Genomic DNA, 12,284 nt, shown 5'->3' with positions numbered 1-12,284 from the left:
CAGCTGTCTGAAGCACCACAACAGGGCTGCAATTTGGATGTCAGCATGGCAAAGGTGCAACACAAATGAGCAGCCACAGAAGCAGAGGCTTGGAAATGTTACCACTTTCCCAGCGCTCTGTGCAGCTACAGCGAGCAACTATGCCCTGAGCTGGAAAGCAGCACATCTGCCTTCCTCCGGAGAAGGAGACTAAGTGATATTGCTCTATTATTTGCTTCTGTTGTATGGACCTACTATGTTTTGTATTTTGGATAGTGCTCACTGTTAAAAAGTTCTGGGTAGCAGTTACTAGAAAGTAACACAGAGAGAGGTGTGTGGATTCACTGACATCTTTTACTTTTTATCTTAAAGCCAAGGTTGTCCAAAATATGAGGAAGTATGGTGCAAAGTTCCATTCTTTTCCTATTAAGAATGTGCTCTGTATGGGGCGCCTGGGTGGCTTAGTCGGTTAAGCGTCTGACTTTCGCTTGGGTCATGATCTCGCGGTTCGTGGGTTCGAGCCCCGCGTCGGGCTCTGTGCTGACTGCCAGCTCAGAGCCTGGAGCCTGTTTCACTCTGTGACTCCCTCTCTCTCTGATCCTCCCCTGCTCACGCTGTCTCTCTCTCTCTCCTAGAAATAAATAAAACATTAAAAAAAAAAAAAAGAATGTGCTCTGTGAAGGCCCCAAAGTGGTCACTAATCCAGCAAACCTCAGGATGTGACACACAAATAAGGATCATTAGGGTGATTTAGATGATTCAGATTTTTTTTAGTTCAAAACTATGTGGTTATTTTAACATTCATTAGAAATGTAAATAATTGGCCCCACAAAGTTGCAATTTCATTGATATTATTGCTGAAGTGAAAGATAAATTAGGTATTTAGGCTTACTGAGTCAATTCAATGAAAATTTCTTAAAAATCATCTGCACGGTGGTTCAGTCAGTTAAGCGTCCGACTTTGACTCAGGTCATGCATGATCTCACAGTTCATGGGTTCGAGCCCAGAGTGGGGCTCTGTGCTGACAGCTCAGAGCCTGGAGCCTACTTCGGATCCTGTGTCTCCCTCTCTCTGCCCCTCCCCCATTCACACTCTGTCTATCTGTCTGTCTCTCTCTCTCTCTCTCAAAATTAAATAAACATTTTAAAAGTTCTAAAATAAATAAATAAATAATGAAAATAAAAATCATCTGCAGATAATAAGCAAACATGAGCAAGACCACAAAAGAGAACTTGAAACAGTGAGTTTGGAAAATATTGCTTTGATTAGTTATCATAAGGTTCTTTTTAGGTGGCTACCTATTTAAACTTCATACTTGTGCATGTGCAATTTTTGACAGCCACAACTCAAGGAGCATTATAACACTTGTAAATTAAGCTTAAATTACCTCTCATTATATAATACCCAAAGAGCTAGACAAAACTTTATAGTTATATAAGCCACACATTCTTGCCCCTCTCTCCCTCCAAATTTCAAACTCAAGGAGAAATGAAATGCTTAGACCAATGTTAGCTCTCCCGGAACAGTTGTGATCTCTACAACAATAAAGGCATACATGGAAAGATGTAAAATAGCTCTAAGCCTCAAACAGATGCAACCATATAGCCAATGCATATAGCCTAAGATGGATGTTACAAACAGAAAATAAATGCACTTGTAAAAGTAATTTTGCAATACCCAGATATTCCTCATAGAATTCAGGTTCAAAGTAGTCATTAATAAACATTAGCCTCTGGAGAACTGCCTTACTATATTGCAGAGATTTGGCAGGTTTAACCTTTAACTTTCTCTTGACTTGGCAACATTTACTATTCTTATATATTAAGAATATATATATATATATATATATATATATATATATATAAAGGTTGAGATTAGAATTCAAATTAGTGGCCCTGGACACTCTTATATCCCAAATAAGCAATTCAGAAGATGTTAGATTGGGACCTAGGAATAAACTTGAATGAGATTCTGAGTGACAGTCATGAGATGGGTGCCCCCAGAGGTATCTTAAATTAATGTGTGCACAAGGTTTTAACACGCAGCAGTGAGCCATCTTCTAGGCATGTTTTTTAGGTCCGTGGACAAGCATTCCTAACCAAGGCAGGATGGAGGGAGGGAAATAGAGGAAAAGGAACTGCCTTATAAAGAAAAGTGAGCATAAAAACCTTCAAATGTAATATTAAACTAACTGAATCTTTTTTTTAATGTTTATTTATTTTTGGGTGGGAAGGGCAGAGAAAGAGGGAGACAAAACCTGAAACAGGCTCCAGGCTTCAAGCCGTCAGCACAGGGCCCCACGTTGGGCTCAAACCCATGAACCATGAGATCATGACTTGAGCCAAAGACTGATGCTTAACCGATTGAGCCACCCAGGCACCCCAAACTAACTGAATCTTTATTCACAGGACAATTGTTTCCTAAGACCAAACTGTCATGTACTGTATCAGGTGCATAAATCCATGAATTTGCCATAAATTTGACAGAGAAAACAGGGCTAGCATTCTAAACGTGAAAAGGTTTTAGAATCATTTTTGTTGTATGTATGGTATTCAAAATATTCTGTCCTGATCCAGTAATTTTACAAACCTGAAACACAATTAGGCATGTGTTAAATTCTCCCCAAACACTAACTATTCTCCGGTTTTAACGAAAACAGTTTAGAAGCTGTGTAAATCTTTCAAGCTATTTAGAATTCCAAAGAGGGGTGAAATGAGAGTACCTGGCTCATCTTTCAAGTAACCAATTTAAGATATGTAAGTAAGTTCCGGAATAGCTCAATACTCAGTCTGATTGCTTACTTAGTTCACTCATTTAAATGATCTTGTCCCTCAAGCCAAGGTTTCAAGTGTTTGGTTTCACAAAACCTAATTAGACTCATTCTGTTTCCTATATTCGTCACTAAGATAGATAATCTATTTCTCAAAAATGTATGGCTAGCCACAAGGAGAATGTATTACTGGCAACAGAGGCTGTTGCTCCATCGATCCAGCAACTATAGGTTAATAGAGTCATTCGTAGAATCAGGGGGCAAGACATGATGTAATAAATGAGCTTGGAGATGAAGATCAGAATTTAACTTAAGCAATGGAGTCAGTCCAGCCAGGGTAGGAAAACAACTGGCCCTTTCCCGGCTGCGTAGCCTTCTACAAATGACTTAGAATCCTTGGTTTTCTAATATAGAAAGCCAAAGGATTATTATGAAGATTGTGTTTGGAAGGTATCCTGTACAATATTTGGCACACTGCAGGCAGCGGGTAGCTCTCACAGTGTGTGGCTGGAGACAAGGCACGGAGCGTCTTGATGCAAGGAAACTTCCAGAAGAAATCATTGCTGGGTGGGACAAAGTCTGGCGTGCTGGATGCCTTCCAGACAAGAAGTCTTTAAAGATGCCAATTACTCCGTGGGGTTAGGGGACCCTTAACTTGGCCTGGTTTATCTCTTCCTTTAAGAAAAGAAGTCATTCTGGAATATCTTAGGGAAATCTTCCCTGATAAGGGAAGCTCCACCAAAACATGGAGACCAGAAAGCATCATAAATGACCCAGCCCTGGTGCCAGGACTGCAACAATTCCCCAAGCTTCGGAATTCCCTCTTGGTGCCCCAACCTGTTTGCACATATTGCACTGTAACCCTGAAACTAAAGGAGCCCGCCGAAGTGGTTTTGAAGACACTAAAGAAACACGACTCACTGTGAATGCAGTATTCTTCTGTATCCAGAAACAGGCAGGAGGAATAGAATGCGTTGTGGCATTTGGCAAGAAGAGAGGAAAACTACATAAAATTTTAAATTATTATTGCATTAATGTGACAGCTACGTAGGAAATGTCACACACAAGAAGTAACTGGAAAAGACACAGAAAAAGCAAAACTGTGAAGGCTCTTGCAGGTGGATTAACACCTGGCAGCCAGCGTGGGAGGAATTAGGCTTTGTTGTCTGTTTTTTCTCCAGCTCTACAGTAGTTTGAAACCAAAATCTTGGCTCTGACTAGATAATATCTATTCTCTCTCTCCCCCATCTGGAGTCTGATATAAATACATATATCTGTAAATATGGGAGATGGTATAGTGCTGGCTATAGTTATACAGCCAGAGTCTTAATCTGAGCCCTTTTGCTTAGTATATATATGCCCTTGGGCATGACTTGGGGCTCGAGTGTCAATAATAGAAGACACAGACAGACCCATGGAGGTATAGGCAGGTAAAATAACTATACACATCATTTAGAGTTATTAGAGGGTCAAATGAGATAAACCATCTTAAACATTATTATTAATACTTGTTAACATTATGTACCCAACAAAATAACTCATCTTAGTAGAAAAACGTATTGATCAAAAAGTATGTACTAAATAAACACAATATTATAGGAGAACGAAGTCAGTGGTGATACTCCCAGACTTCAAGACTTACTGTAAAAAAAAAAAAAAAAAAAAAAGAGAGAGAAAGGAAGGAAGGAAGAAAGGCATACTATAAAGCTTGCAGTAATCAAGACAGTGTGATATCGGTAACAGAATAGACCAATAGGTTAATGGTATATAATAGAGCTCAGAAACAGACTCGGAAAAATATTGTCAACTGACCTTTGACAAAGGAACAGAAGCAGTTCAATGGGGAAAGGTGGGTTTTTTTAACAAATTGGACAACAATCCACACACATGCAGACACATTAATCTAGACAAGGATCTTCTATCTTTCACAAAAATTATCCTCAAATATTTCAAAGACCTACATGTAACACACAAAACTATAAAACTGCTAGTAGACAATATAGGCAAAAAATCTAAGTGAGCTTGGGCTTGGTGATGACATTTTAGATGAAACACCAAAAGCACAATCCATGAAAGGAAAAAAAAAATTATAAGTGAGCTCTGCAAAGACACTGTTGAGAGGAAGCAATGACAAGCCAGAGACTAGAAGGAAGTAGTTGCAAAGCACATAGCCAATAAAGAACTAGGATCCAAAATATGCAAAGAACTCTTAACACACAACAATAAGAAAACTAACAATCTTGTTGAAAAATGGGCAAAAACATAAACAGGTACCTCACCACAGAAGATGCACATAGAAAATAAGCATATGAAAAGATGCTCCACATTATATGTCATTAGAGAATCTCAAATTAAACCAACAGTGAGATACCACCATACACTTATCAGAATGACCAAATCCAGGCCCTGATAACACCAAATGCTGGAAAGGACATGGAGCAGCAAGGATTCTCATTCATTGCTAATAAGAATGTGAAATCATACAGTCACTCTAGAAGATGATTTTGAAGTTTCTTATAAAGCTAAATAATGAGATAATCCAGCAGTCATGCTCCCTGGTGTTAATTCAACTGATATGAAAATGTATGTCCACACCAAAACCTACACATAGATGTTTATAGGAACATTACTCATAACTGCCACAACCTGCAAGCAATCAAGACGTCATTCAGTGGACAGACGGATAAACAAACCATGGTATATCTAGACAATGAAATATTATTCAGGGATGGAAAGTAGTAACTACCAAGCCATGAAAAGACATGAAGGAACTTTCAGTACATATTGCTAAGTGAAATTAGTCAGTCTGAAAAATCCACATACTGCATGATTCCAACTATATGACATTCTGGAAAAGACAAAACGTAAAGACTGTAAAAAGATCAGTGGTTGTAAGGACTTGGCGAGAGAGAGGGAGGAATGAATATGTGGAGGATGGGGGACTCCTAGGGTAGTGAAACTACTCCAGGTGATGCTGTAATGGTGGATATATGTCTTATACATTCATCCAATGCCATAGAATGTACAACACAAAGAATGAACCCTATCATAAACTAGGTACTTCAGCTAATAATCATGTATGAATACTGGTTCATCAATTATAATAAATGTACTATATTAATGCAAGATGTTAAGAATAAAGAATGGGGGGTTCAGGGCAATAATATGGAAACTCTGTACTTTTCTTTTTTCCTTTTTAATTTTTTATTTTTCTTGGAGAGAGAGAGAGAGACAAAGAGAGAGAGAGAGAATGTGAGCAGGGGAGGGTCAGAGAGAGAGGGAGACACAGAATCTGAAGCAGACTTGAGGTTCTGAGCTAGCTGTCAGCACAGAGCCCGAAGCAGGACTCGAACCCATGAATCAGGAGATCATGACCTGAGCTGAAGTCGGACACTTAACTGACAGAGCCACCTAATTTTTTTATAAGCCTAAAACTGCTCTAAAACTAAAGTCTACTAATTAAAAAAAAAATGTACTGAAGAGTGAGTGCAAAAAGGCTGATCTTTTTGCATATCCAGGAAATAGTTGAAATGCATGATGGGAGAAAGAGGGTCATGAGAAATGAAAAATCCAATGCGGGGATAAGATGCTGAGGAACTTCGCATGCCATGTGATGGTATCTGGATTTTAGTGGAGGTCAAGTTTTTTCAAGTTATGTGGTCAGATCTGTCCTTGAGAGAAATAATTTTCTTGGCCATACATATGGAATGGAGTGAAAAGGGCATAGAGGAAGGGAAATATTAAGAGGTTATTGCACTAACCCAAGTATGAGGTGCTCAGGACAGGATAAGGCCAAAGCCCCAACCCTATTCTAGTGTCTTGAACTTCTTGAACTCAAGATAGTAATGGATCATCTCCATGGTAGCCAGAAGAGGAAAACATGATCATCAGAGATTTGGTAAAAGCTGTGGCTATAGGTAACGCTGCAATTTCCTTCCCTTCAACAAATCATGAAACATAGAATAGATTCTTTTTTATGATAAGGGTACTTTACCCTGAAATCAGATGAGTAAAGTACACAGGTGTTCATAGATCATCTTCTAAGTTTATAGGAAACTGATGCATTTGGTGTTATCCTTAACTTTGTTTCACCAAAGTTCCTTTAGAAAATAGTTGACCATCACTAAATATGTAAATCCCTGCTTCTTCTCCCTGAAGCAAAACACACAGAGCTGCCCTTGTGAGAACAGCTCAATTCCCTATCAATGCCACAATTAAAAGCATCTGGCCCATCTGACCTCATGACTGATGACCTGGGGCTCAGTTTTTAATCTACTGGGATTTTTCTCTATCCACAGTGTATGAGTTTGGAGAGCAATCTTCTCTTGTCAGGAAGTCATATGAGTTACAGTTTCAGCTACTCCTGAGGTTGAATCTCTTTGAAGTGCCTCTCCACCCAACAGAATGTTCATAGTGATTTCTACAAATGCCACATATCCTATATGTTCACTGCCAAATGTGGTGGCGTTCCATTCAGCTATTTTTGGGTGCTAGAGTATCAAACAGACAGGCCATGACAGAGAAATGTAATTCTATAGGGGTAGGTCAGGAGAATATAACTGATGGAATTGCAGTGGTGATAAGAAGAAAAATAAAGATTTGGAAATTTCCATTGTGGCAACTGGGTAAGAGGTGATGTCATTAACCAAAATGAGGAGCAGACTGGAAGGCTAAGACAGAGAGTTTGATTTTGGACAAAGTCCGTTTGAAGGACCCGTGGAAACTTTAGTGTGGAGGAGTTCGGTAGGCAGTTAAGATATGAGGGACTAGAAATTCAGAAGGGGGGAGCTGAAAATATGTAGCCATCTTTGATACCTAAGTAGAGGCTGAAGCTGAAGTAGTGAATGAAAGGGTCTAGGAGACTGGCCATGAGGAGAGGAAAAGTGCCTAGGCCTATCTGATATTTGAAAGGAAAACTAGAAACATGGTAAGAAGAAGCTATTGCTTTGGCAAAAGTGGGAAAGGGTATGAAGGAATTCATGGTAAAATATGACAAAGGTGGGAGGGATCCTAGAGGGGTTGAATCCCTCAATGTGGTGATTAAATGGGTGCACACAGAAGGAGGTAAAAAAAAAAAAAAAAACAACCAACATTTTGATCTCAGAAAGCTTGGAGGAAGGTAGTACTATTTACTCATTCATTCATTCAAAGATGAAAAGAGCACCATCTACGGGTTGAGTACCGTGACACTGACTTCAGTCACAGGAATGAGTGCGCTTTATGAGACAGTAATCAGGCTGAATTTATATATGCTGAGTGTGAGGTTCCTGAACGTCATGAAGGTAGAAATGCGTAGCAGGGACTAGCAAAAAAGGAAGCTCAAGGCAAGAGACTGCTTCACAGAGGTGAGAAGTTGAAGTCCTATTAGCAGATGAGATCACTAAGGGAGAAATGAAAGGAATGTCTCTGCTATGATATAAAAATATATCTAGATAATACCTGTGGGTATTATTTATAGAAGTGGAGGAGGAGGAGAAGCAAATAAGAAAGACAGGGAAGGAATGGTTGTATAAATAAGAGATCGAGGAGAAGTATCAGAGAGGCCATGAAGATAAGACTTTCAAGAGGGGAGCAGGCTGCTCTTCACATCCCACAGATACATCAAAGCAAATTATATCAGAGGAAAAAGCACTGGATTTAGCCTTTCACACAAGAGTTGGGATAGAAATCTGATTACAGAGGACCATGGGAAAACTGATGTTGAGAGTAGGGATTTCAAGATGGTATCATGGTTCATGAAATGGGTTTTTAGAACACTGGGCACTGGAGAGTTTTTGTAAGCCTAGAATAATGAAGCAATGAAGCTAGAGAAAATGAAAACACAGAAGAGGGAATAATTGATAGGAAAACGGCCTAGAGGAAGCAAGACAATATGGGATGAAAAGATTTGGGCAACATCCAAGCAACATATGCCTTCACCGTGTGGTGAATTAGCCTCACTGGTAAGGATTCTGTAAGGATTCCAGAGGACTGGAGTTAAAGATTTCACATGTAAAAGAGAGATCTCTGCGCATCATCATTTCGTGTCGTTTATTCTCAGTTACACAATGTTTCAGTGTAGAGGATGGCCTCTAATTCTCCAAAGAGAAGTCTCCACCATATTAGCTCATACTCTTGTGACGTACTAAACAGGAGTGCTGGCAACAGATACTGTATTCTCTGTGGGATGACCACCTTGTCCAGGAGTTAAATAGAAACTTGCAAAAAAAAAAAAAAAAAAAAGAGAGAGAGAGAGAGAGACTATCATTTGTAAGGAATTGTGTGTAGAGGAGGTGTGGGGGCAGGGGCAGCTGTATGTTGCTCTCTTCCTTTATAATAAAAAAAGGCCCCCAGGAACTTTGAGAACAAGGTGAAGATCAGGACACCCAGGTTTCCATCAGACCTTTCTACCTGTTCATTCTGTCTGAGTCGTTTCTGTTGTCTGTCCTCATTTGTGGCCTCAACTGCCATGCATTCGCACCCTAGTGCGTCTCCAACTTGAACCCACTGCTTTCTCTCTCATCCCCTAAGTGGCTGATGTATTGTTTTTGGTTTTGTCTGCTCTTGTCTCTTCGTCACTGGGAAATACAGAGCAAGCAATGTGAAAGCGCCGCTCGGTGCTGGGAGTGCCACAGAACACCCACACAAGTTTACAAGGACTCATGAAGTCCTTGCCCGAGTACTTGTCTCCTAGCAGCTACCCAGGGCTAGGCGAAGCTTGGAGCGCACGCCCTGACAGCAGCGCCAAGCCCCCAGCCCGGAGCGACAGTCTCCACCGCGGTTCTGCTCCGGGCTCAAGGCGTGACAGCCCTGAGGAATCCCCACTGGGGCTGAGCTGTCCCCTCCCGCCCCCAGCCAAGCTTCTTAAAAATCAAGTAGCCTTCCCTCGCCTCCAGGAGCTCACGGAAGGCTGCCACACCAAGCAAACGCAACGAGTGCACACGTCCACACACAAACAGCACATGCACGAGACCGGCGGGGTGTGGAACGGAGGCGCACGGCTCGCAGGGCACGCACAGCAGGCACACGCGCGCACCCCGACCCCGTCCCCCGCCGGCGCTGCCCGGGGCGCCCGAGCCTTCCTCCCGCGAACCTCACCAGACAGCCGGGTAACTTTCCAGGTGCGCAGCTTGTCACCTTGGCGCCGCCGCCCCTGCGTCTCCGCGTCGTCTCCCGCGCCGCCCTCGCCAGCCGCCTGCGGCGCCCGAGCCGAGCGCTGGGCAGCTCAGCGAGCCCGGGCCGTGCGCAAGGCGCGCAGCGCGGGCCCGGGGCTGCCTCTGCCGCCGCGCGGGCTACGTGGGATCCGCGGGCGCGGGCGAGCGCGCTGCGGGCAGGAGCTGCGGCGGCTTGGGTGCTGCCGCCTGCCTCCTCCGCGGGGGCCGGTGCAGAGCAGACGCGCGAGGAGGGAGGGAGGAAAGGAGGGAGGAGAGCAGGAAAAGGAGGGGGGAGGGTCAGCCGGGGCTACTGCGCGCAAGGGCAGGGAGCCGGCTTCCCAAAAGGTGGGGTCACTGGCGCGCGCACCCACACCGGCCTGAACCTTTACTCCCGAGACAGGCTAGCGGCGATTGCCGCAGTCTGCACTTTATACCCCATACCCTCCAGAGTGAGGCAACTTAAGTAGGGAGATAACATCGTGGTTGTAAAGCTTTTTTTTTTTTTTTTTTTTTATGTTGTTATTATTATTTCTATTTCAAGTGTGTGGGACTAGGCGAGAGGAAAGTTCAGGGACGTGTTCATCTTTTCCTTCCCCTCCCTTTCCCTACACCCCTGGGTCTCTTTTCACTGCAAGCTGGTTCCCACCTCGCCTTCACTCCCAGAGCGCAAACAGGCGCACGCATCCTGGACGTGTGCTCTCCGGGGTCACACCAATGCCCTTCTAGAAGACACGTGACCCCGGAGCAGCTTGGAGATGCGCTCTTTCCGGACTCTGGAGCCATAACTTACACCTAGTTTGCCTTTCGCATGATGGGGGTGGGGGGGTGGGGGGGTGGTTAGAACCGAGTTTTAAGGGACAGAGATTATACCTTCAGAATCTGTAGGTCCTTTAGCAGGGAGCTTTCTTGATCACCCAGGCTGGTATTGCTCTCCCAGTCGCCTTTTGATTACATGTGGGTTTTTTTGTTTTTTGGGGTTTTTTCCCCCCTGAGGCTTGCCTTATGATTTTCTAAATATATACATACCCCCACCGCATTATTTGCTGTGCTCTGGAGTTGTGAGATCTTCGTGTGGCTTTCCCCTTTCCTCCTGCCCCCAGAGGAATTTCACTGGCCAATCCGCCGTGGACAAGGGCAGTTTCTGTGTTGAGGAATGCGAAGTACAGTGAGGTTTTATTCTTCACTGTGCCTCTAGAGAATGTCAGAACCCAACTCTCTTGGGTTTTAAACCACATGGTGGCTGTGGGACTCCTGTAACACTGGCCTGCGCTAGTACATATATAAACTTATATAGAAATGGGCCCCACGTAAAATATGTTGAACGGGACCATTAAATTTCAGAGGAGGAAGAACGGAGTCCCGTTTGTTTTTGTACTAACTGAAAAAAAAAAATAAGCAAAATACAAAGTACTTTTTCATTAACACATACCAGAGTCTTTCTATTTTATGCAGACCTTCAAAATAGCCCAAAGAGAGGGATGGTCTGGGGAAGAACTCTACAGGAAAAGGAAAAATAATTAAGTCTTTGTGAAGTCACTGTAATCATGAACTTCTATGTCATCAGAATGGATTTTTATGAACTGTTTAACAACAAAAAGAGGACAGTTGGATTTTCAAAGTCCTTCCATTTCATTTAGTCCATTTTGGGGGAAATAGTGATTACTAATTAATGGGTCCACATTTTTAATGACATAGAATAAAAATATCAGAGTACAGCATGCATAATAAGAGTAAATACGCTCCGTAGATCTTTCGTTTCAGTTAAATATATGTATATTTGGCCAACCATGTAGTATGTATTTTCTTACTATTCCTTGGGGCAAAAGCGTGAAAACCACTGATGTACTTTCCTGCTCTGGGGGTCACCCAGCTAGTCTGAGCTGATCCCAGGATGGTGAGGAGGAGGAGGAGGAGAAAAGTGACTGTGTTTGAGCCTTTATCCATTCTTTCAACAAAAGTGCTTAAGCAGGTCCCATGCCTCAAGCCAGATGCTAAAATTTGGGAATTCAATGGTGAACAAAATCAACACATGATCTTGGTAAGTTAGATTCCACAGTCCAGCAGGGGAAATAGGTATCAAATCAATAAGCACAAAAGCAACATATATGTAGAAAGCGCTATGAAAGGAAATGATATGAGAGCAAAAAATATGGGGTTATAATTCAGATGCAGAAGCCTACAATTAATAATTAGCTGAGTTTAAAATGTCTTAAATAATAAGGAAATTTACTGTTTCATGTGGCTGAAGGTTGTTCAGTCTCAGCAGTTGAAGGAAACCTCAACTGTTTTGAGGTTAAGAGACTCTGGCTGGTAAATTCAGCACCTCAGTGATGTCAGAGTAGATTTGGACTGTTTCTGATATGCCCCCTGCCATCTGCAGGATGCCAGCCTTTTACCTGGGT

At 42.5% G+C, this 12,284-nt stretch overlaps 1 protein-coding gene across 1 annotated transcript in view; it reads right to left on the bottom strand.

Annotated features, from left to right (window-relative positions):
- PRKG2 (protein kinase cGMP-dependent 2) overlaps positions 1-9,870 on the bottom strand; it is a 100,916-nt gene extending 91,046 nt beyond the window's left edge. The window contains exon 1 of the mRNA XM_039220856.1: positions 9,827-9,870. The gene's annotated coding sequence lies outside the window, so the exon portion shown is untranslated. The remainder of the gene's footprint in view (positions 1-9,826) is intronic.
- Positions 9,871-12,284: the final 2,414 nt, after the last annotated feature.

The sequence above is a fragment of the Hyaena hyaena genome, unplaced genomic scaffold, assembly GCF_003009895.1.
Source record: "Hyaena hyaena isolate Hyena2069 unplaced genomic scaffold, ASM300989v1 scaffold_915, whole genome shotgun sequence".
Classification (NCBI taxonomy): Eukaryota; Metazoa; Chordata; class Mammalia; order Carnivora; family Hyaenidae; genus Hyaena; species Hyaena hyaena.
This window is presented reverse-complemented; position numbering and strand designations above follow the sequence as displayed.